The sequence below is a fragment of the Sebastes umbrosus genome, chromosome 22 (assembly GCF_015220745.1).
Source record: "Sebastes umbrosus isolate fSebUmb1 chromosome 22, fSebUmb1.pri, whole genome shotgun sequence".
In the NCBI taxonomy this organism is placed as follows: Eukaryota; Metazoa; Chordata; class Actinopteri; order Perciformes; family Sebastidae; genus Sebastes; species Sebastes umbrosus.
Window position 1 is genome coordinate 23233655 of NC_051290.1, and position 22200 is coordinate 23255854.

Here is a 22200-nt window from a genome sequence, read left to right on the forward strand (position 1 = left end):
GTTTGTCAGCTGTCACTGGGTATGAATAAAAAGCCCTATGTATATAATGTAAAGCAGCAGCTCAAACCTGGAGGTCAAAGTGGTGCTAAAAGGGGTTCCCAAGGGGATCCCTGGCAAAATGAGGCTCTGTTCATCTTCCTGTCACTTCATTCACTGCAAGGTAGAACTGCCCAAGTGTTGACAGACGACTAAAACCATTTCAGATGGAGTTTGGGCTAGAAATGTATACTCCATTGGGATACATCCCTGATATACAGAGCTTCATGCTACTTTTGAGGAAGCTGAATTGTAATATATGTATAGTAATAATGAATCATGCAGTGTGAACACAATTAGAAGACGGTTATTTGCTAGATTTGAAGAAAAATGGTTGAAAGATATATTGTTAAAACCAGAATTATGAACATATATTCAAATCAAGCGCAATTATGGCGCTGAATCTTATGTTATAGCAAACTTATCAAAGAGTCAAAGTTCTTTAGTTGCACAGTTAAGAACAGAAATCCTTCCTCTGGTTCTTGAAGTCGGTAGATTTAAAAAGGAGGACAACCGGTTGTGTGAGTTATGAGAAGCTGAAAATTAATCACATTTTCTTCTGTATTTTCCAAACTATGATGAGATAATAACTTCTATTTTAGTTTAAGTGTCTGTTCAAAGTCCAGAAATGTTTTAGTGCTCAGATGATGACATGGAACGTCTATTTAATTTGAATGCTTATAAAGTCGGCTACTTTTGTTTCTCAAGCTTGGAAAAAACATCAGGATGGTTGATTTGCTTAGTATTATTTGTAATTTATACTGCAACTCTGGTTTCTGCCTTTGTCTTTTCTTTATTTTCTAAATAATGGTGTTTTGTAAGCCCGTTTGGGAGGGGCATATTATTTATGCATGACACAATAATAATCAAATCCTTGAAGAGAAAGATTGTGATTCTCTGAATTGCTTTATGCTTCTGTGTCACATGTATCCAAGAAACCAAGTATGGGAGATAGAGGTGCAGAATGACATGTGGTGTGTTGTCATTTCTGCAGAGCTCTAAGAGGTTAATTTCAGGTGTGTTTTAGGGGAATTTGTAAGAGATTTACACATTTCTTTGACCCTCGTCTTGTGTGATAAAGTCGCGTGGGCCGACGTTTCCTCCCGGCGTCTTCTCACGGTTTCACGCCGCGGGTGGTGAGCTGCTGGAAATAAGGAGGGTGTCTTTGAATTACTGCAAGTAATTATTGGTGTGTGTTCTGCTGGGGGTGGTCTGTGTATGTGTGTGTTCAGTCCAGTGCATTAGTAGGCCGGCATGACATTCAACCTCTGCTCTCCCCCTCTCAGTCTTTCCTTCAAAGTTGCAGCAGCGGTGGTGCAAATGTTGGACTTCTATATTGACCACAGCACCACAGCGGGGAATGGAAAAGCCTGGCTCAGTCATCTGGAAACACACAAAGTCACACACACACACACAGCAGCCCCTGGGAAAATGTGACTGGGACTGCTAAAGGAGATAAAAATCAAACTGCGCTCTATGGCTGTTTTGTGTCCAGTGGCTAGTTAAAACACACAATAAAGGAGCTGAGGCGGTGAGTGCCGGACAGGAAAATGTGGTGCAGAAAAGTGTTTAATGATTAAGTGTTAAGTCCTTGAAGGAAAGAGGAGAAAGACAGGAACAGGCAGAGTTGAGGTGTGTGTATGAAAGACATGATGTGTTTTAGGTTTAGAGGGTTTCCTTCAGCCTCCACACACAGAGCTTTACTGTGTCTGTGTGGACCACAGCTGAATACAGTCATAATCCTCTCACTTCCGAGAGAGAGGGGGACAAGTAAAGAGCTGAAGACCTCCAATATGGCTGCCAGAGCGTTCCTCATGCCACCTGAAAGCACTCTTTTTTTCACTAAAAGCAGGAAAATACAAAAGTTAAGAGAGAGGTCAGAGATGATAACGTTTCTCTCTGCGGAGCCCCGTCACTTCACAAGACATGGAAAACCTCTGTTGGTCTGGAGGAGCTGCAGCAGTTATTTCTGCACAAACGTCCACTGTGCATTACTTCCACGAGGAAGAGTTGACACTGTTTAACAGACGGGCTTCATTAGATATACCTTTGCGGTTTTGGTGCTTCCGTGTAGTCTGTGTTGGAGTCTGAACAGCGTAGTCACACGCGAGCGCGCATATGCGACTGGCATGGGAAACCGACCCGGTAGATTTATACGTGTAAAAAGTTACAAACAGTCCCTTTAATATATTTTGGTTATGGACTTTTATTGAAATTGTGTGAACATTTTTCACAATTTTAAAAAAAACATTTTGTATATCCTCCCCATAGACTGTATAGAAGAAGTGGACATAGCCACTGTGACGTCACCCATTGGTTTGTAGACAGTGGTCTTTGAAGCCTTGAGTTTGGCATTTTGGCCGTCGCCATCTTGGTTTTTTGGAACCAGAAGTGACAGGAGAGGGTGAAGCTAAGTACAACCGAACACTGAATAAGACATTTTTAGGTGACCAAAATGTTACAATTAACTTTTATGAAGAGAAAACACACTGTGAAAGGGTTAAAGTTGTAAGATGAAAACACGGACAACTCCCAGACCGGACAACGCCGTGGCAACCTGTCAACCACAAGGTAGCCCCGCCCTAAAGCATCCCCTGCTTTATGGTCTATCTGACTCTAAATGGGACCATCATTTACTAAATGAACATCATGCTGTATTGAAGAAGACTTGAAACTAGAGATTGAGACCATAAACTCATGTTTACAATGTTTACTGAGGTAATAAATCAAGAGAGAAGTAGACTCATTTTCTCATAGACTTCTATAGAACCAGAGGAGTCGCCCCCTGCTGACTGTTAGAGAGAATGCAGGTTTAAGGCACTTCAGCATTTTCTTCACTCCTCAGACCCGGAGGTTGCCACCTAATCCATCCATCTGTTTTCTTCCCCTTATCCACATCTGGTGGTAGCAGGCTAAGCAAAGTAGCTTCTAAATACTTACTAATTACTACCTCTAGTTCTTCAATGGGGAATCCAAGGCATTCCCAGGCCAGATTGGATATAAACCCAGCGGGTTCTGGGTCTTTTCCGTGGTCTCCTCCCTGTCAGAAGTACCCAGAAATACCTACATTTTATAAACAATTAATCAAATAATTGTCACAATTGTCACAGATTTATGTCAGGGTTAGAGAGATGGTCAAAGTGAATTTTGGGAGTTTTTTAGTGCAAGTCACCAGTGTGTCCTTGACAGGGTGAGTCTGCTGTTTGTTGGGGCAGGCGTGAAACATGTGCATGAGACATATAGAGTGCATAAAAATGTGCCAGTTGCCCTTTTCAGGATATCCATGTTTTGGAGGAGTGTGTTCGTTGCTGGAGGGGGAAGGGAGGTTTCCCAAGTCTGAGACAGCAGAGGGATATAAGCCATTTGGTCAACATTCCTCCAGGAGCATAACAAATTAGCACCGTGGGGTGTGTGTGGATGGGTGTGGACTGGAGATATTACATATATACATGTGCAGTGCTCATACACAGACTTGTGTACTTGTTGTCCTTGCAGACAGTGATCAGACGTGTGATGACACGGTGAGTTTAAGGTTTTATCAGCTCAACGAGTTAGCCATTAGCTTTCAGTCAGACATTCAGTGAGTCAGCACATCTTCCTGCTTAATAGGAGGGCATGTTTACAGACTAAAAGACATACAGCCGTGTTTTATGGTCATTTGTCATATTAAACTCTACTAGTTGTCTTCCCATGTGTTTGGGACATTTCTTATTGTGTCAAATGTGGTTGTGATGACCACGTGGTGAGTTTCCTCCATTGTTGTATTTGACAGAACAGCTGCTGTTGGGCTGTCAGCTCACTTTCATATGTGGTTTTATGATTTACTGTAGATTAGTGTTTAGGACATATTTGTGTCTCTGGCTCCCTGACTTCAAGGCGGCGTTCCCACGGGACAGTTTGTCATCCCAAAAAAAATGTGTGCTTTAAAATCTCCAGGATGGCGTTGTTAAATCTGACTGGCTGATGATTTGGGGGTTGCAGTGATAAGTCAGTTGTATGAATTAATGCTGTGAATTATAAGAATCAATCACGGTTGTTTTGATGGATGCCAGTTGCTCATGTGAACTGTCTGGACTCCAGACATGTCTGCTATCTGAATGAACATCAGTCTCTACATGTTGAACAGGAGTCTGTCTGAGTGGACTGAAGCTGAGCCTCACTGTGTGTGTAGCCTTCATTGTCTTCATGTGGATATTATGGAGATGAAGGAGCTGTAACTACCTACAATTTGTCTCCAGTGATGTTTTATATAAGAGATTTAATATGTTTAATATATGTTTTCAACATATTCTCATTAGGGGTGTAACGATACATTTTTAAGATACAATACGTATCACTTTCCGTGGTTCCGATACGATTCAAGGACAATATTTGGCTCATCTAGAGCAATACGATATGAGAGGAATCGATGACTTGAAATCGATCTAGTAACTTTTTTTTGCCAAAAATTGAATCAGTGTGACTGTGAAATAAATATCTGATACTGGACAGAGCAGGTCAGGAATCAGGAATCAGGGATAAATGAATTATGGAAAAAAACAAGTAAACACAACGATCAATGGCAAATAGTGCTGGACTTACCTGGGCGTTCGGTGTTAACAGCCCAATGGAGTCTCACTAGGTGCGTGGAAAGATTAGTTGAATTGCCGTTGTATTTTATCTGGCCTTTGCATATTCTGCAAACAGCGAGTGATTTATCAAGGACATTTCTCTTTTTGCAAAAGACAAAAACGTTTTCACACGTTGGACCTCAAATGAGGCTAAAAAACATATACATGGTATATTCCAGTGATCGAATTACACTGTAGCTTCTGGGAGAGCCCTATTTTTCGGGGGTGGGGTACTGTACACAGTACTGTAAAAACACACAATTCAAATGATAATGATTATTTCAAAATATTTGCTTTGATTTAAAAAAAAATATATGCTGCTTAGAGCAAGTGTTAGGAAGTTAAACAGGTCATAACTCCCTCTCTATTATCTAGTTTATATTAATTGGGAAATGTCTCTTTCAAACAACTGGATTTATTCAAGTTTCCCATCAAAAACCTAATTTTACGATATTACATTTGAACACATCATGATAACGTTGTACTTTACCTTCGCCCAATAATCATTTTTACTGAACAGAGCTTGAACGCCTCATAATAATAACTCAACAAGCTGCCAACAATTGACCATTTGGTTACACCAATCGTTACACCCCCTAATCCTCATGCAACGGTTCATATGATATCTAACGAAAAACATACTGCATTTTCCTACGAATGTCCAGCAACATGTGATGCAGGCGTCAATTTACGCTCGTTACATGAATAGAGTCTTTTCAAAGTAAACTTCCGTCTTCACAGGAAACAACTTGGTTAATTTTAGGCAACAAAATAACATAGTTAGGTTTAGGAAAAGATGGTGGTTTCACCCATCCACCCCGTACTCTTCCCTACGTGGCGTTTGTAGCTCTTTATATTTCCTGGTTCACGATTAAGTGGATTACATACAAATTGATTTTGTGGGATGAAAACAAATTACAGTGCATTTTTTTTTGTAGGTATAACTACGAATGGTGTATGAGAACAGTCTGATGTTTTAGATGTCAAAGAGCGAAAGGAGGCTTCATTAGGCTTAACAGTCTATAACTATATGTTTGATACTCAAACCACGATGGCGTGCATTCACTTTTCTCCTGAGGAAAAGGGTCCAGTGTGTTCAGAGAGTATTAGCCGACCACTAGCTTGGCTGCCCCTCGCTACACAATCCTATTTCTTTGTGGTTCACATGTTCTACAGAGCTGGACTCATCGCCATCTTCATTCTCCTCTCATTAACCGCCAACAATGAGCCATCTCCCAGGCTGAACCACTGAATCAACCACTGAAACCAACAGGGCACTGCTGACCCACGACTGGAGGTCCTTCCGCTATAAGGTTATTGGTGATGAAAACTTTGTCCGAGCAGAGCTCCTTATATTTAGTTTTGAGAGAGAATTCTTTGTTGTTGTTTTTTAAATTTGGGGTTATTTGGTGGTTGTTAGATTATGTGGTTTCCCCCACTGAAAGGTTCATGTATCCTGTATATGAACTTCTTCAGTGCATGTTTTTCATGTTGTCTTTCTGTACTTACAGGCTGTTTTCATACACCCTTCGTAGCTATACTTACAAAAAGTAATGCACTGTTATTGGTATATATATCACAATATCAATTCGTATGTAATGCACGTAATAGTGTACCAGGAAGTATAAAGAGCGCCAAACGCCACGTAGGGAGGAGGTCGGGGTGGATGGGTGGGTCAAAATAACAGACTTTAACCCAGGAGACCGTTGTTTGTACCCCGTGTGAAACCAGAAGTCAATGTTGATTTATTTGTCACATAACTTCAGTACTTTAGTTACGCCACTTCCAGAGTTATTTTAACCCAAACCACCATCTTTTCCTAAACCTAACTAAGTAGTTTTGTTGCCTAAACCTTACCAAGTTGTTTCCTGTGAAGACAGAAGTTTATTAGACCGGAGCGGAAATCGACAAGTGCGTCATGTGTTGCTGGACATTCGTAGGAGAACGCACAAAAAATGAGGAATCATTTTTTGTAAGATATAGGAGTTGTTGTATGAGTGTACTACAGATGCTAATTTCGATTTTTTTTATCAACATCTGTTTTATCGAATTAGATATAGTTTTCACTCTGTTCATCTCAGAGTTTTCATTCACATATCTTGAGGTCAGAGGTCAAGGGAGCCCTTTTGAAAATGGCCATGCCAGTTTCTGCCTCGCCAAAACTTAGCGTAACTTTGGAGCGTTATTTAGCTTTCTTCCCGACAAGCTATCATGACGTGGTTGGTACCAGGCTTGTCGCGGTTGTCGGTAGATACTGATTACATTACGTACCCACTGTCGCCACTGTTGTTTTGCTTTTTTTTTTTACAGAATAAGACCCATTTAGTTCATTTTAGTGTATCAGCGGTTATCAATAGATAGTTGGACAATGGACGCTTCACTCAAGGGAACAATTGCTGAAAGACTCCTTAAAATAATTGATTTTGTCTTAAAAAAAACAACAATTTTGATGGAAACTAAACTTGCTGCTCTCTTCTGCTGCAGGATTTTGAAATATCTTGGTGGACAAAGTTCACCTCAACTAAACCCAAACTGTTAAATGCGGGCATGTTGTGGAGGAGACTCCTGTTTTCTATTTGTGGCTGAAAGGGGGGTTTCCTTGTTCTTCTTCTTGTTCTTCTTCTTCTTCTTCTTCAGATGTATGTTTGAAAACAACAGTATGGAATTTGATTTGCCCAGAAGTGGCAACAAAGATGGAGACGATAATATATCATATCTCTCTCTCTCTCTCTCTCTCTTTCTCTTTCTCTCTCTCTCTCTCTCTCTCTCTCTCTCTCGTCCTGCTGTTGACAGTAACAGGAATCCAGGGATCTTACAAAAGAATGTTTTGACATGTGGTCGAAGGTATGCAACCAAATGTCCTGGGTTGGTAAACAGCTGTGTGTGTGTGTGTGTGTGTGTGTGTGTGTTGTTCCCTACATTCCAGTAAAGGTAGCCTCCAGTAGCAATCTGCTCTGCGGGGGGTAGATGAGGATGCCATCAGATAGAGATGCTATTGTCTCTACTGTTTCCATGTCCTCTGCCCTGACTTGCTTTGCCAACTGTCCTAACTAACCAAAAACACATGTTCTGCAGCAGCACAGTAGAGCATATTGAAGAGAGAGACAGAAAGAATGAGTGTATTCGTGTTTTCAACAAATTCTAGTGAGTTTTGCAGGATTGGAAAGGAATTATTTTAAGTCATTTATAAAGAAAAATCGCCTCCTCACATGTGAATATTTGCAGTTCAACGTAGTTTAAACTGAATATATCTTTGAGTTGTTGGTCAGACTAAACAATGTAAACTAGAAGGACACTCGGAGAGCAGATCTACGCCAAGGCCACTTCGCTCCAACATTTGATGGGTTCGTCCTTGGCCCATGCTGCATCCTTATACCCAGTTTCATGAAAATCGCGCCCGTAGTTTTTTTCCGTGATCCTGCTGACAAACAAACAGAACCAAAGACACGACCTCCTTAGTGGAGGTAATAAGTAGTCACACTGGACTGAGGGAAACTGGGATTTTTCATTATTTTATAGAAGAAACGATTATCAATTAATGGAGAAAATGACATGCAGATTAATCAACAATGAAAATAATAATTACTAGCAGCCTTAATTCTTATTTAAGTTTGCAAATGCATGCTCCAATTTGATGTGTACTCAAAGCTCAACAGAAATCACATTATGGTGTCTACAAAGAAAACCAAAAACGTCTCACTCAAGACCACAACAGAAATAACAGTATACCACCATAGAAAGAGAATATTTCATTCCAAGCAATGAAAGAGTTTATATGCTGGATGGACGATGGAAACTTGATGTATAGGGAACTGTCAGCTCATACGATGAGCTGTTTCTGCTGTCTGAGTGGATATAAAGGCCGCAGCTAGCATTATAATATTTAATTTTTTCTCAGTTAATCTATTGTTTAGTCTATGAAATGTCTAAAAGTCCTTGCACAATTCCCCAGAGCCCAAGGTGACGTCTTCAAATCGCCTGTATTCATTTTACAATGACAAGAAGCAGAGAAAAGCAGTAGATCATCTTGCGATGTTTGCAATTCTTTACTTGATAGCTGACATAAAACAATGAATTTATCATCAACATTGTTGTATTTTCCATAGGTGGACTAAGTGTAATGTAGTGTTTGTACAGTTGGAATGAGGAGTAGTGATATGGATCAAATCCTTTATTATAGTACATTTAGTTTTATGTGGAGACATGGAGATAGGGCTGTACTCCAATCTGAACTTTAAGATTCCACTATCCATTCATTCTTTTTATTTTTTCTTCATATAGACTATCTGGCAATCAGAAAATCAAACCAAAAAACTGTTTCAGGGATGATTTCGACCTCTTTAACAGCGCAGTCTGTCCGGGGAATTCAACTCTTCAGCGAGCGGCTATGGGAAGCGGCGAGGTCAGGTGGAGGGCGCTACGGTGCGACACAGTGCGTCACGATGCGTCACGGTGCGTCACGGTGCGTCACGGTGCGTCACGGTGTGCCTCAACTGTCTCTCGGCTTGGAAAGGCCCGGGGTCAAGGTGGCTCGCGGCTCCAGCCGGGAGCTTTGCAGCACCCCTCGCCGCCTCCCATGGCCGCTCGCTGTGCCCTCTCTCCCTGCGGGGAGGGAAGGGGCTCCCGACGTGACTATCAACCAGAGCGGACTGTCCTCAGTGCGAGGGGTCAGCGGCGATGTGTCAAAACATGGACCCCGTCTCGTTTACTATGCTTGGGTGTGACTGTTTTTTTGCTGTGTCATCACCATTCATATCTATACAACCAATGTGTTTATGAGTCAATTGTTTCCAAGAGCACAAAGTTCTTCAAAGATCTAGCCTCTTAAAAAAAAAAAATGACGGCTCAATTGCAGGAATTCTAAGTCAACTGAGGGGTCACTGATGATCAGGGTCTGGAGGGAACTTTCTTCACTTCCTGCCACTGTGGCAGGCAAGTATTTCTTTATCTGCCACTTTTGAAATCTCTGCGCTAAATGAAGGAATAACATTTTAGATCTGATGTCACTCAATGTTCGATATATTTTACACAAAAAACATTATATGAATGTTAAATTCCACAGTTCCAATTACACCGTAGCTTCCAGGGAGCCCTATTTTTGGGGGGAGGGAGGGTACTGTACACGGTACTGTGCTGTACTTTCTTATTGTCATCTATAGCGGTTATTTGCATAAAAACACACAATTCAAATGATTATGATTATTTAAATATTTGCTTTCATTACAAAATCTTTGCAAGCTGCTCAGAGCTAGTGTTAGGAAGAGAAACAGGTCATAATCCTCTCTCTAATATCTATTTCATATTCATGTGAAAACAAACTGGATTTATTCAAGTTTCTTGCCAAAAAATGACATTTTAGGAGATTTGAACACATCATAATAACGGTGTAATTGACCTTTGCCCAATAGTCATTTTTACTGAGCAGAGCATGAATACATCATAATGTCACAGTGTCGCATTATCAGGGAAAAATAGGGTGCGTCCCCTCGGGTTTAGTAGCGCCATGCTTTTGAGTGCTCTTTTTTTTCTCTCCGCCGTGTCTCCGGTAAAACAAACTAAACCGTGATACAGCGTGTGTATGCATCATTGTGCAGCGTAACTGTTGGAAAGCATCAGTACAGAGGAATCGATAGTCACAGAGGCATGAGATGCCAAAGAATCGGTCAACTAGGAACCCGTTCTTAACAGGAACCGGTTCTCTATTTCTATCTCTGTCTTTGCTTTAAAATATCAAACCTGAATCTTGGATTCCTGAAGATTTAGTTTTCAATTCTCAGATTTTGTAGCTACTTTCTTCTTCTGTTATCATCCAGTGTTGAGAAGCATCAATGCCTCCCACCAGATGACACTGATCTGCCAGATTGAATGAATGAATGGAAGACTTTATTTCGAACATATAATAAATAAAAACAAATACAAAATAATAACAAACAAAACAAGAGTTATAGTGTCCGAAAAGGAGTAGGTAGAAGAAAAACTTATATTACCCTACCCCTTTCTCACTTCTCCTCTATTAACTCATATATCATAGAATGATAATATAATATAATATAAAAACTATCCCAGATTTATTTACATCCCAAGTTGAATATATGAACAGCATCCCAAGTTTATTTACAACCCACATATACATCTGGAGTTAAAAAGTATATAACCAACTTCACAACTTTAACAACCAGATTCACTCAACAAGTCGAAGGCTGATCAGTTTACATGGGATTTTAAGTTGGACTACAAATTTTTCATCAAAGGGTTAAACGACCTATTGATGCAGTGTGTGTTGGGTGGGGTTGGAATGTGTCTATCTGTGATCTGTGGAGCCTTTAGCTGTTTCTTTAGGCTACATCTACACACACACACACACACACACACACACACACACACACACACACACACACACACACACTGAAATAACAACCGCTCTTTGTGTTGGTGCATCAGTACAGTGACCCTCAAACACACACACAACTATGTTATTATTGGTGTGTGTGTGTGTGTGTGTGTGTGTGTGTGTGTGTGTGTGTGTGTGTGCGTGAGTGCGTGAGTGCGTGAGTGCGTGCGTGCGTGCGTGCGTGCGTGCGTGCGTGCGTGCGAGCGATATTAAAGAACATTAGGAGATATTCTGTATGTCATAGTTGAATAGTGTGTCGGGGGTGTAGAAGTCCTGACCTGAGGCTGCTGCAGTTGTTATTGTTTTTGTCCAGCGCTCTGCATTTTACCCTCTCACTGGGGGGGGGGCAACACACACACACACACACACACACCCTCAGCCGTGTTTTCTTTTTTTCTCAGATTACACCAAAATTGCATTTTGATGTGCTGGAGAACCGTTTTTAAAACCCCTGTTGGGTTTTGTGTTCTGCTGATTTGCAAATTTTGACCTTCAGTTCCGGGTTCCCCCCCCCTCTAAATAGCTCAGTGGAGGTGGTGAGCAGCAAACCACTCGCAAGACCAAACTTCAGTTGGAATAAAAGAGACGGAGAGCAGGAAATCTGTGCTGTGAATTAAATGTAGCAGCTTTGTTTGGACCGTGGGTCCTCTAAGGGCGCATTCACAAGCCGTAGTCCGTTTGTCGAGTCCGAATCAGAGTGAAATTGTTCCTCTTGGTTGGTTTTCTCTTTAGTCTGGTTCAGTTACACAGTGCACAAATTAAAGTGCACCAAATAAAAACACTAATTTGCTGAGGGGCGTGTACGAAGGAGCAAATTTATCTTTTTCGTCTGGAGAGCTGCTACTTCTATGAAGGGAATTCGCAGACTTTCATATATTGCTGTCAAAGTGTTTTCACGTTGACCCGGTGTTACACCGAAATCTGTGATCGGAATCTGTGACCGCAGAGAGCCAGCAACACATGAAGTCACCATTTCTGATGGCTGTCGTCAGTAAATGTGACCCCACTGTACTTGTCTTTTGCTTTTCTTTTAGAGTTCTGTGAATATATCTTTAAATTAAAACTATTGAAATACATTTATGATTTTTAACAATTTAGTTTTGTGTGTTTTCGCTCACGTATTTGCCTCATTTATTACACAGACACAGTGGGGTCAGATTTTACTGACCTTGTGTTGTGCAGGGCTGCCCCGAATACCATTTTTTTTGGGCTTCAAAGCTGCAGTGATAAATCTTTGAAGGTATTCAAGGCCTCGTGGAGCAGCAGGCTGACTTGCTCTTCTGTCTGTCTGTCTCCATCTCCTCTGTTTCAGTGCCGCTGCCGCACAACTGTAAACACACTTCTACACACAACAAACAGCGATATCCGTCTGAGAATAACTATCCAATCCAATCCAATCCAAATGTATTTATAAAGCACATTTAAAAACAACAAAAGTTGACCAAAGTGCTGTACAGTTACACATAAAAACATAAAAACAACACAATAAAACACTAAGACCAACTTCAAAACAACAGGACATTAAAATAATAAAAGCATTAAGACCACTAGTCATTTGAATTGAATATGAATAATGAATAATGTTGTTGGATTATTCCTTATTTCATGGGCTATTTTGAGATGTATACATTATTATGACATACTTATTAAAAAATAAAAATGTAAAAACGAAGCATTGGAATAGTGACTTGGAGGTGTAATATGTCATGGACGGTAGAAGCTGTGAAGCATTCGGGTCAGCCCTGGTGTTGCCACTTCATGTGTTGCTGACTACCTGCGGTCACAGATTCTGATGGTCACAGATTTCAGTGTAACACCGGCACTGATCTACTGTGAGCAAGAATCCCTTGTCCTCCGGTGTATGACTTTATATTAATGTCACTATATTTGTGGACATTATTTATCATATTCTGTAACTTCTCTTCAGCCCAGATGTCAAGTTAACCTGTCCTTTACCTGTGTCCATCTCAACAAATGCCCTCACAGACAGCCTGTGTTTTGGTTCCCTTGGAGACGGTCCGAGACCACCTCTCGTCCGCTTAGAAGAGTATGATTACTGCGTTCAAAATATATTAAATACAATTATTTTGTGTCTGCCATTTTATATATTTATTCTAGTAATGCAGCTTTCTCTTGATATTCTATTGCAAACTGAAACAACTTTCTCCTGGTGTGAGGGAGCTCCAGTACCTCTGCCGGCCTCACCAGATTTTACAGTCCTGCTCTCATCCACTAACACGATATCCAGTTTACCTGATTCCATGTGAATGCAGCATAAGTGCACCTTGATTGAAGATATTTTTTTTTATCAAACTTATAATTTTGTTTTGAGGAGCTAAAAGGTGTTTACTTGAGAGATGAAACCATTCGTCGATTGACAGAAAATTGAATCAGCAACTATTTTGATATAACAAAATTTGTCACTATTATCTGACGTTAGTTAGAGGAATTATTGAGGAAATAATAGTCAGATTAAACAACAATGAAAATGCAATAATTGTCTTGCTAATTTCTAAATCAAAATATATATATATATATATATATATATATAGAAAACCCCACGAGGCAGTTTCAGTGTTGTTCAGTGATTCACTTTCAGTCCTTGTTGTCTAAAGACTCTTTTAATCCCACTTTGTTTCTGGTTCCTCTTTATAACATTTTCCACCAGCCGCTCTGCAGCTATTAACGCTGTGACATCACAACCAGTTTCCGAGCTATTATGTCGGATTAAGCGGGGCTGTTATGGGCCATAATTTGTGTGTTTTCTGTGCGTCTGTGTTTATGTGTTTACTGTTTATTGCAACGTAGCCATGCCCCAAACCAAAGAATGCACCACACACACACACACACACACACACACACACACACACACATATACACATTCCACCATGCAATGCGGTCCACTCTCGTGGCTACCCTGGCAAGTTGACTCCAGTTTGTGGTCTAAAATGACACAAAAGTCTCTTTGTTTACTGGATCTTCTCTCGTCGTCGTCCCTCCCGTCTGCCCTCGGTGGCGTCTGACATCCTTTCATCCCTCCATCTTTTCCTCCCCGTCCTTGTCAGGCGACCAGGGGGACGTTAAGTGGGATTTTGCGAGTCATAACTTCCCCTGACGTTCTCTCCTCGTTGGGACGAGTGGAACCTCTGAGTGGGGAACCAATATTTGTGGGTGCAGTTAGGAGGGGGACGGTGGGTGTGTTGCATTCTTCGTGGTCAGGATTTATGAGGAGTTTGCCCAAGTTGTTTATTCATCTCCCGGGTTTGAGTGATTTTGGTTTTGGATTTAGGTTTCTGAAAGCTGATTAAAGCTGCAGATAATCAATATTCAAAGTCTCTTCTCCCTTAAATATGAGATATTTGGTGTCTATGCTAGAATTTTATTCTTTTAGCCTCTGGAACAACATTTTGACCACTGTTGGATAATAAAACTGCACTGAAATTGAGACTAATTAAACAATTTTAAGGTGAATAACTCTTAATGACAGGATAGCAGAGCCTTGCTGTAGTTGGGAGACTGTGGGATAAATGTACTGCCTTGAAAAACAGAAAGAAAATGTGTTACAAATCTAGAAATATGCAAAGAAAGTTGCTTTTCGTTGCAGGTTTTTGCAACAGTTTTTCAGTTTTTAATTAAGCCATTATTAGAGCTGCAATGATTTATCAATTGGTTGTCAACTAGTAAACTAATCGCCAACTATTTTGATAATCGATTCGAATCGAATTCTCTGATCTCAGCTTCTTAGATCTGAATATTTTCCGGTTTCTTTCCTCCTCTATGACAGTAAACTGAATATCTTTGAGTTGTGGACAAAACAAGACATTTGACGACGTCATCTTGGACTTTGGGAAACATTGATCGACATCTTTCATTCATTCTTTCAATTTCTGACATTTTATAGACCAAACAACTAAACGAGTAATCGAGAAAATAATCCACAGATTAATCGACAGTGAAAATAATCGTTAGTTGCAGCCCTAGAAATGTGTTAAAATATGCAAAGAAAGTTGCTTTTCAGGCAGGTTTTGCAACAGTTTTCCAGTTTTTAATAAAGCCACTATCCAGACATATCAGTCTCACCTGATTCTTATTTTTTCGTCATTGTCAAATGACTCATTACCTCTGCAGAAATACTTCTTTTTTTAAAGGAAAGCATATATGGACATTCAATCTTTACCTGGAAAAAATCAGTTAAAGTTCAAACGAGCCTGATTGAACAACCAAGAGAGCATTAAAGGGGCATTAAAGTAGGGCTGGGCGATATGGCCTAAAAATAATATCGCGATACACGATATATATCGTGATATTTTCAAATATCCTCTAAGCGCTTCATAAATGCTCAATTTAACCCTTTGATGCATACAATCACACCAATATGATGATTCTTGTAGTCACTGCAGCACACTGTATGTCTGCATTAAAACATTGTTGTTTATATTCATTAGTGGTTTCTATTGGAACAATTTTAATGTCGTGCTCTAGCAGTAGTGGACTGTAGGCTACTCAAGTACTGTACTATAGTACGGAGCAGGGGACCGCCCCTCTAAAAATAGTGTTTTCCATGAAGACACCCGTCAGAGTTTTGTCGAGAGCTGGAGGCGGGGCGATTATTGACGGAGGCGGCCGCCTCGTAATTCTCTATGCAGGTAAAACGCTGCACACAGTCGCCTAGGACAGGGGTTCTCAACCAGTGTGCCGTGGCACACTGGTTCTCAACATTGGTTGAGAACCAATATCCCTCTCTGTCAACACGGAAGGTGTGCCTCGGAAATGTTTTGAAAATCACAAGTGTGCCTTCAGCTGCAAAAGGTTGAGAACCCCTGGCCTAGGAGAGAGGTCTGGATGGCGGAGTCTGTGATGTATGAGTGTGTGAGAGGGAGCCGGAGGAGAGAGGGAGAGAAGGAAATACCAAAGCGAGTCTCATGCCGGCGCGGTGGCTTAAAAACATTACATGACAATTTGTAGTCGATGATCGTGATATAGTCATTTTATATAGCGCGCGTGGGACAAGCCGCGACACATCAACTATATTCGATGTATCGCCCACTCCTACATCAAAGTATAGCTATCTGTCTTTTCTCATGAAAATAAGGCACCACTGGAGATAGTCAGGGTGTGATGGGGATGGATGGGAGAGTGATAGGTAGGAAAGATGGATGAACTGGGACAGACAGATGGATAGAAATGTCAGGAGGACAGAGGAAGATGGTGAGGAGGAATAAAAGGTGAATGAAGAGAAAAGACGTGAGAACGTTATTAAAAGGTCCTTCAAGGTCATTTTCTAGAAGTGGTTCCTGTTTGTTTTTCAGTGACAAGTGTTAACTGGAGATGAGTGATGTTTATATGCACATAAATCTCATATCTCTGTGTAGTGGCTTCTCAAGTCTATCTATTAACTGTTATATTAACTGTTGAAAGCTTTGCTTTGCACTCATTGTAAGTTATTGTCCACCAATAGGCAGTGATTGCCTTACAGCTGGCTGTAGGTGTAGCAGGTACAACACCAAACCACCAAACTACCATTTCAAAAAGGCTGAATTTAGTATCCATTCCACAGATACTTTCTTTATCTACTATCAGAAGAAGCCTTTTGCCTCAAGGAATTTCACATGAATTTGATCGATTTCTGGGCCCCGTTATGACTCTCATAAAAATACTTGAATGGGAGCCCAGATAGAAAAGCGTTTGAAAGCTGGCAAAGCAGCTTTGATCTGACAGAAAGTCAAAATACACACAATGTACTCTCTTATGTCTCGAGAATAAAGAGTGTGTGGGGGGGGATTTCAGTCGAGAGGGCAAGGTCATTTAGTGCACATTAAGACGTTAATGTTTCACCCTTATTTAAGTGTGTGCGTGTGCGCGTGCGTGTGTGTGTGAGATAAAGAAGGCACACACACATGCACACACATATGACATTGATTGATCAATCCAGTCCGTCAGCAGCCCGCCGACCTTTTAACCTTTGCTATTGTCAGCGCCGGTCACCGGATCTAATGGCTTGCATACTCCACTAGAAGCACACAGCCAGGGGTGTGTTTATGTGTGTGTGTGTGTGTGTGTGCATGTAGTATATATTTTAACTGCCATCCCAAGAATTGAACAACCATAAAAAGACTGAATAAAGAGCTTGGGTGTTTATCAACCTGGGTCTTATTCTCATCATCGTGGCTCATGTTAACTTTGCTCTGCTAACTAGCAATGCTGAAAATGCTAATTTGTTTTAACGTCACTAATTTCTTTAATGCATTAACATAACTTTTTAGGTTGTAGCAGCTCAGTTTTAAAGATACTGGTTTCATATGAAACTAAAAAAACCTGATGAGTCCATCAGTACCGACCATGTCATACTAGCTCCAAACTTGCGCAAAATGTTGGCGAGGAAGAGCTGTCATGGTCATTTTCAAAGGGGTCCCTTGACCTCTGACCTCCAGATATGTGAATGTAAATGGGTTCTATGGGTACCCACGAGTCTCCCCTTTACAGACATGCCCACTTTATGATAATCACATGCAGTTTGGGGCAAGTCATAGTCAAGTCAGCACACTAACAGCTGTTGTTGCCTGTTGGGCTGCAGTTTGCCATGTTATGATTGGAGCATATTGTTTTATGTTAAATGCAGTACCTGTGAGGGTTTCTGGACAATATCTGTCATTGTTTTGTGTTGTTAATTTTTTCCAACATTTCCAATAATAAATATATACATACATTTGCATAAAGCAGCATATTTGCCCACTCCTATGTTGATAAGGGTATTGAATACTTGATAAATCTCCCTTTAAGGTACATTTAGAACAGATAGAAAATATGCGATTAACTATGGACAATCATGCGATTAATCGCGATTAAATATTTGAATGGATTGACAGCCCTAAATACCAGATATAATACCTTTAGCTGTAGCTCCACGCAACACTTTGTTTTAATGTGGATGTGTAGATCTATGCATTGTTTTGTGTTAGTAGTCCGGCAGTGAAGAACTGAGGGGAAGTAAGTGGTGGGTGTTGTTGTAGTTTGTCTGTTTCCTCCAGGTCAACCTACATTTACTTGATAGGAAGTTGTGTTATTGAGCACCCAGCAACACATTTCCAGGAATGGCTGCTGTGGGGATGGAGTATTAAATGTTGAATCTGTTGTTGTCGTTGTGAATCTAGTATTGCAAGTCAGAAACAATGCTATCTGCTGTTTCTGCATCCAAATAGATGAATGTTGGACTTTTATTGTGAAGAACATATGAAATGAACTGTGTTAATCCACCGCTTTACAGCCGCTCCTTTGACCACTAGTCACAGCCATGGTTACACACACCTTCAAGCGGGTAGCCCTGTAGTAATGGAGATGCAAACCCGTGCCATGCTGGGCTGACGTGCCGAGTCAAACCGAGTCGAGCCAAACCAGCACATGTGTACGGAAAAAGGGGCTTAAGTGTCCCAAATTGCATAACCAGATTAGAAGTGTGTTTATTTGTGTTTTTGTGTGTGTGTTTCTATTAGCTTACAGCTTCAGTGTGTCCTCATGAAACCTCTCTGAGTTCTACTGTTTTCATCTGAGTATCTGTGTCGTCCCCATATCAACCCAAAGAGCACTAATCCATCCCCAAAATAGACTTTTTCCCCTTTTGGTGTGTACATATACACAAACCTCATGTGACAACCAGAACATCACACAGTCACTTGAGTGTGTGACTGAGTGAGGTTCAGTGTCGCTGTTTGAGTGTCGGTCTTATGGTGGATTAGAAAGACCCGGTTTTGTGTATGTGAGTGTTGTTGTGGTGGATTATGGGAGTTGGAGTGTGTGTTTTTTTACGATGTATAGATGACGGCTGAGGGTTAAGGTTCGACAGGATGCCGCGTCCTCGGGGTCGGGGGTTAGTGTGGCGCTGCGGTGCTCTGTCACTAAGCATTCTGGGTAGCACAGCTTTGATGTGGAGTCTGTAATGAGGGGCTTGTTTTCACAGATTAAGTCCGGTATTAACGGTATTACTGGAGCTTAAGGTGGTAGGAACGTCTTTGGTGTAAAGCAGCTGGATTTCCCAAAGATCACCTGTCAATCAAACGCTGTGGGCGGCGCACTGACGTCTGTTTTCTTTGTAATGAAGTTTCTTTTCTTCTTTCTTCTCTTGGTTCTGTAGTCTTTTCTTGAGCTGCTAGACTCTTAACTCAGAGCCGTTCAAGTCTGCTTTTCAGTGTTTTTATAGGCTTCTAAACTGTATGCATGTTTAAGAAGCCACCAACATTAAATGAAATGATATTGAACACTAAATCTTTATTTTCTGTATGTGTTCTTCCTCAGTATTCCCTCTCAAAATATGAATTTAACTGACAGTTATTCATATGATGCAGCCAGCATATTAGAAGCTTTTCGAGCTGTTTATTTCTAATATGTTGTCCCTTTCCTTCTCAATTTATAATATATATAATATATAAATATAACAATTTATACGGCGCCTGACTCATTGGGGGACTGTTTGAGCAAAGCAAAAACAATTATTGCTGCATTTCTTGGCACCTCTTCAAGCAAGAGAGTGTATTTGTGAGTGTGTGTGGGGGGGATTTTTTAATTTGAATTTAAAATATTTAGTCTCATCCTGGGAATGCGGCTAAAACAAATATACGGGTGAGGAGACCCACCAGAAAGCGTCTGCAGCACATTTTGAATAATTGCTGAAAATATTCTGGATTAAAAACAAACATGAGGAACCGCTGAGTCGTCTCCAGTGTTTAGATATAGAAAGTTTGATTATAAAGCGGAGGAATGCTGGAGTTGTCTTTTAATAAATGTCAAGCGGACACAACATGGAAAGTGAGGACAGTATTGTTCCTTGTATGTTTTTCCAAATCTATATAAACCTTTTACTATTCCACATCAGTGGCAACCTCCGGGTCTGAGAAGTGAAGTCAATGCTGAAGTGCCTTAAACCTGCATTCTCTCTAACAGCCAGCAGGGGGCGACTCCTCTGGTTGCTAAAAGAAGTCTGATTGTATAGAAGTCTATGAGAAAATGAGCCTGCTTCTCTCTTGATTTATTACCTCAGTAAACATTGTAAACATTGTAAACATGAGTTTATGTTCTCAATCTCTAGTTTCAAGTCTTCTTCAATACAGCATGATGTTCATTTAGTAAATGATGGTCCCATTTAGAGTCACATAGACCATAAAGCAGGGGATGCTTTAGGGCGGGGCTACCTTGTGATTGAAAGGTTGCTACCTCGGCGTTGTCCGGTACGGGAGTTGTCCGTGTTTTCGTCTTAGAACTTTAACCCTTTCACAGTGTGTTTTCAGTTTATGAAAGTTAGTTATAACATTTTGGTCGCTTAAAAATGTCTTGTTCAAAAACCAAGATGCGATGGCCAAACACCAAGATGACGACGGGCAAAAAACAAGCAGGGGATGCTTTAGGGCGGGACTACCTTGTGAGTGACAGGTCACTACCACGGCGTTGGGAGTTGTCCGTGTTTTCGTCTTAGAACTTTAACTCTTTCACAGTGTGTTTTCACTTCATCAAAGTTAATTATGGTCGCCTAAAAATGTCTTCTTCAGCGTTCGGTTGTACTCAGCTCCACCTTCTTGTGTCACTTCTGGTTCCAAAAGACTAAGATGGCGACGGCCAAAATGCCGAACTCGAGGCTTCAATTCAGCAGTCCACAAACCAACGGTTGACATCAAGAGTTCATATGGACTCTTCTGGTGAACACGGTAAACACGATCCCACCTGAAGGCAGCATTAAGTGCAAGACCCCCCAAAAAGCCTCGGGGTCATAAAAAAATAGAAAAAATAACCATCATTTGAACATGTCACAAGACTGTCACTTTAACATGGTGTCTAACTAATCATGTGTAAGGTGATGGATGTTGATGGAGAGCAGCGTGTTGATGGGTGAAGTAGCTGTGACCGTGTGGAGGCCTCCGGTCCGTCTCTATGAAGAGGAGTCTGTGGGACGAAGTGGGAGAGGCAAACAGATCGGGGTGGGTGTGAAAACACGGAGAGGCATTCCTCCTCTGGATGAAACAACAGCCTCACTGTTAACCTGAGAGAGAGACTAGACAGGGTTTACTCACATGTTGCTGTTCATCCATGTGACTGGACCTCAGGATGTTTCTGTGGTTTCCTCTTTCTAATCCAGGATGGTACTGATTCATGGACAACATTGATTAGTCACTGTTAACATTTTCATACATCAAAAATAAGACAATCCTTCTTTCCTTTATTTTCCTCTCCTCTCCTTTCCTCTTCTCTCTCGTGTCCCCTCCTTTCCTTTCCTGTACCTTTCTTACCTCTCCACTCCTCTCCTTTGTTCTTTTCCTTTCCTATTTTCTCCTCATCCCCCTTAACTCTCCTTTCTTTCCTTTCCACTTCTCTCCTTCTCTCTTTTGTATGCTTTCCTTTCCTCTTCTCTCCTCATTCCCCCTTAACTCATCTTTCCTTTCCTCTCATCTCTCCTTCTTCCCTTTTCTCTTCTTTCCTTTCCTCCCTTTCAATTTCATTCTCTTTCTTCATTTTCCTCTCCTTTCTTTTCCTTCCCTTTCCTCTTCTCTCTTTCCTGTCCTTCATTTTCGTTCCTTTCCTCTCGTCCTTCTCACCCTTTCCTTTCTTTTGCTCTCCTCTTCTTTCATCTCATCTCATCTCATCTCATCTCATCTCTTCTCTTTCCTCAGTTAATTTCCTTTCCCTTGTGCTCCTTTCCTTCTTTTTCTCCTTTTACTTTCCTCTCCTCTCCTCTCCTCTCCTCTCCTCCGTTCTCACTCTGGTATTGAAAGTGATCCTCCTGTGTCAGTGACCGGAGGTCTCCTCCTCCTCTCTGAGGGGCCACCACACTGCAGACTTCCCCCAGAAAGGTCTCCTCTGTCTGGGCATGGTTGTCTTGTTCGCTCCCTCTAGTGATTCCCATTGAGAGGCTATTTAAGGCCAACACACTCAACAGTTACAACATCGGGGATCAATGGAGCTAGACGGCGCTGTCATACATGTAAACACACACACATCTAGCCGTTGGTGCTGTTGGTGTGAGCGTGGGAGCTTTTTTCTTTTTCCATCTCTGGCATTCCCCTCCTCCTCCTCCTGCTCCTCTTCCTCCTCCCACCCTGATAAAGAAGGCCTTGTGTGAGCGTGGGTGTGAGGAAGGGAGGAGAAGCTCACAAGGCTCAGACTGGAGGCCAGCGGTTAATG

General features: G+C 41.2%; 1 protein-coding gene across 3 annotated transcripts in view; it reads left to right on the forward strand.

Moving 5' to 3' along the window:
• Nucleotides 1–22200, forward strand: part of shroom4 (shroom family member 4) — a 110584-nt gene that overhangs the window by 754 nt on the left and 87630 nt on the right. The window lies entirely within an intron of this gene.